Genomic DNA, 4,474 nt, shown 5'->3' with positions numbered 1-4,474 from the left:
ATAATTTCATTTGATAAACACGTTTAGATTGAATGGTAATTTATAATCAGTCACAAGAACGTCGAATCTGAATCACTTGAAAAAAACACAGGGGTGCTTAACTTTTTCCAGGTGTATAGTTTTGAAATATGTGAAAATCTCCTAAGCATATTTAGCTGTGTTGTTATATGGCCATTTGGAAATTACTATGATTCATTGATTAAATATTTAAAGTTTTTAAATCATTTAATCAAACATGGATTTTTTTTTTACATAATCATTAATGAATTTTAGAACAATAAGATAATGAAATCTAACTAAAATTCTACAATTTCATATATTTCTTATTGTATATATGTTAATGAATAAAATGTTAAATAAATCTATGACAGACTAATTTTAGCTATGATTAATTTTGACAATAGACTTATTACTTAATTCTAGTCATCATTAGGTAATTCAATCAGTGAATACTCTACAGCAATAGTTTCCAGGTTTCTTCTTAAATTTTTATTACAGCTGTTTACTCTATAGAGCCTGAAGAAGCCTGTTTGAGTTAAACTAACATGATGATTGCATGATAATTAAAGGTGTCATGTGGCTAGAAGGGGAAAATTTTAATTCAGTAATATCATATTCATTACTTCTGTATACCACACATTCATTATGAATGAAGTCCTAATTTTATTTACCCTGTATTTTCATACAGACATTTGGAGGGTCTTGCTTTGTTTGTTGCATGTCTTTGTCATGACTTGGATCACCGAGGAACAACCAACTCATTCCAAGTTGCATCAGTAAGTGTTTGAAATATATTCTGATTGGTTGATTAATTGACTGATCCCACCAAGATAGCTAATTACTAATGATTTGCCAATACTTGATTCTTGTGCACACATCACTAACATATTAATATTTTCTTGGACATGCCAGTACACGTGCATAAAATTTATATTTATTTTTCATGAATTAAAACTATCTAATTAATGTTTGGTTTGACTAAGGTTATAATAGATTTAGAATAAAAAAATTCTGGAAGAAATATAAAGAATTGCTCTATTACAAAATCATGTTTCCAAAAAATCAAGTATATTATAATTAAATATTTTCAAAATGTTTACTACTTTTGAAGCAAGTGACTGTTTGGTTATATTTTTTTTAGAAATCGCTTCTTGCAACTCTGTACAGTTCTGAAGGCTCTGTTATGGAAGTAAGTGCTTCTGTTATTCCAATGAAATCAAAGTAGTCAATAGAAGAAATAACATTTTTTCATTTCTTTATCAAAATTAATATTTGATACAAGTAAACTTTAAATATAAAAAATTATTCGTTTGCAAGAGTTTAATGTACTTCATTATATATTTGGTATTTCTGTAGAAGCAACATTTTTATTTCAGGTGTAAATGAACATTTCTGTATTCAAACATTTGTGATGCTAAAATCACAAACTGCTTTTGTTCTTCAATTTTTTATAGGCGTTTTACCCTTATAAAACTTTTATTTAAACATTTTCATAGAAGAAATATAACTCTAAATCAACTTTAAACAATACCAAACGTTAAAAAAACTGCCACAAAATAAATGAGACTTTTGCTCATAATGTCTGATGAGTAGGCATGGCCAGACTCGTATGTTCAAAATCTCAGGAAAAAGTTACAGGTTAAAAAAAATTTCTATGTATCATAAATAATTCTCAATGAGAGTATTCAAAACAATTTTTTAAGTGTTTATACTTTTTTTTATTTCACAGAGGCATCACTTTGCTCAAGCTATGGCAATCATAAATACCGAAGGTTGTAATGTATTCGAAACTTTATCCCGAAAAGTAGGTATTATAGTAAAAATACTGTTTTGATTAAACTTAAGTAAAAAGAAAGTAATGACATTTTTACCAGGAGAAATTCAACTAACCTCACCCAAAGATGAGGTTAACTCTGAACACTTTTCAAGGGGAGTGCTTTAAGTTAATTTAGTAAAAGAATGTTGGTTTACAGTTGATAAAAGCAATATCTATATATATTAGCCAAAAGTAAACGATGGTATACACCTTAAGAAAGAATATTGATAACAAAATCACACTTTTCTAGCGAAAGTTTGGTAAGTGTACATAGATTGTGATATGTTTGAAACATTGTTCAAAAAAGTCATGTGAACAGAGCCTGCACTCCCTTTTTTTTTGCTACCTCAGGATAAAGGATCAAAACTCATAGCAATACAAGATTATTACCTGTTTTAGAAAGGAAGTTAATATATCCTTAGTAAAATTTTTGTTTTGGCATAATTTTGGATAAAATGGTGAAAGCTCAAACTAAAAGCAAGATGTCAAAGAAAAGAAAGTTAATTTTTGTTAGCAAATATTGAAGTAGTTTTCTACAAAATTGGCATATTCTAAACACTGTTCGTAATTCTACTTTTTCAGGAGTACACACAGTGTTTGGATTATGTTCGTGATATCATCTTAGCTACAGACCTGGCCCATCATTTACGAATTACCAACGATATTAAAAAAATGAAGGAAGGTAAGTAGTTTAACAAATGTAAAATTGTTTTATATGACTACCAAAAAAATTTAATAAGTTTATACTTGAGTCTTCTGAACTCCGCTTTTAATCTAACCAGTGAATTTTATTAAAGTCTGTATGTTCGTTACTATTTAATTTTTTTCTGCAACAGTGGGGGAGGTTTCTTTAAAAAATATAACTGTCTTCAAATTACCAATTTTTTTGGATCACATTATTAATCATAAATTACCAGGATGATATTCGGTGGATTATACATAACCTTTTTTTTTTAATAATGCTATTATTTGATGAAATATCTTCTTATAATCAAAACCTTCTATCAAGTATATGAATAAAATAAAATCTCAATATTTTTACAAAATAAAATGACTTTGAATCGTACAGGCTCCATATTAGTAGTTGAAGGTTAAAGAAATAATGTTATAGATTTCAGTTGAACAAAAGAAACAACAAAACTTTGCATTTGTGCCCATACTTCATGTCAGGGTTTTATTCTACAGTAGGTTTCTGTGACTTGTTAACGATAGATTCAAATAATAAACGGGCATCACACAATCTACTTGTTTTAAAATATAAGTACTATCTGGACGGAAGTTATGTACATTCGTGATCAATGAAAAGTTATTTTAGGACAAGAAAAGTTGCTTATCTTATACGTAATTGTAAAAAACGCCCATGAAAACTGCAAAATGTGAAACATCAAGTTTGCATGTATCTACGCATGGACCCAACAAACCTTCATACCAAATTTCGTGAGGATCCATCCACAGGAGGTGAGGTAGTGGTAAAAAACGCGCGTAAAAACCCACGAAACGCAAATAGAAATTTGAATTTACCCCCGCATGGACCTAATGAACCTCTATACGAATTTTGGTGAAGATCCATCCACACCCTGGACAGACACCTGACAGTACTATTATATTTATATAGATTCAAAACAAGTCAAACGTATGTACAAAAATTCTTTACACTATAGGAAATCAGTTTTATCTAAAACTCTAAATAATTCTCTTTTCTAGTCAAAAGTCCACAAAGGCTGATTCAATTACTTTTATAAACCAGTTGACAAGATGAATTATTTTTGTCTTCTCTGTTTCTTACTGTACAATCTGTGATAGATTCACTTACGTTACTTCGTGGATTGTCACAGTTGTATCTTAAACACCCTTTGGCAAGACAAATTATTCCCCTTGTCTCTGTTAAACTGTGAAACTCAGTTTAAAATATTGCCCGTTTCTGGTAAACTAATAATCACACAATCTAACTTCACTTTCACTAACTTAACTTTTGTTGGTTACCACAGTTGTATCTAGAGCTTTAACTAATAGTCTCGTTTTTTTCATCAAAACTCTACACAGGCTGGTTCAGTTACTTTATAACCCAATTAACAAGAAAAATTATTTTTCCTAGCTCTGTGTTACAATACAGCTGTAAAACACACTACAGAAATCACCCGTTAAGACTAATCACTCACATGCCGGCTAACGTCACGTTTTCTAAATTCTTTTTCTGACTAAACTTCACTTGACTTGCGCTCTCTTACTATTACTACTGGCAGGTATTTCCATGAAAATTAATTATTTAAAATTCTATAATTAACCACTGGGGGTTCTTCAAGATTGAGTCTTCCTTCACCCGGTTCCAGGAATAGAAAATGGTGTGGTCTTGGTTGAGAAAATTAAAAACTAAAGTGAATTGGTTGGATGGTTTCATGATACATATTGTTACGTCTCCGTTCGTTCGTTAATTTTCCGTAAAAATTCTTTCCGACGAAACTTTACCGATAGAAGTCCTTTCTTAAATAAAACCGGTTTATTCTTTCTGAATATAACTTTGCGATACACTTAATTTCAACAGTCGCGCTATAATTCTCAAAGAACGTCTCACGTGCTCGACTTCAACAATATTCTCTCTGACTGCAGTTCTATTACTCACTACACTGTTGTCCCGTCACGTTGTGAACGTCTTATATA

General features: G+C 30.2%; 1 pseudogene; it reads left to right on the top strand.

Moving 5' to 3' along the window:
• The window catches only part of LOC106461890, a 40,629-nt pseudogene that overhangs the window by 27,803 nt on the left and 8,352 nt on the right, over positions 1-4,474 (top strand).

The sequence above is a fragment of the Limulus polyphemus genome, unplaced genomic scaffold (genome assembly GCF_000517525.1).
Source record: "Limulus polyphemus unplaced genomic scaffold, Limulus_polyphemus-2.1.2 Scaffold1054, whole genome shotgun sequence".
In the NCBI taxonomy this organism is placed as follows: domain Eukaryota; kingdom Metazoa; phylum Arthropoda; class Merostomata; order Xiphosura; family Limulidae; genus Limulus; species Limulus polyphemus.
Note: the sequence above shows the minus strand (reverse complement) of the source record. Positions and strands in the feature narration are given on the sequence as shown.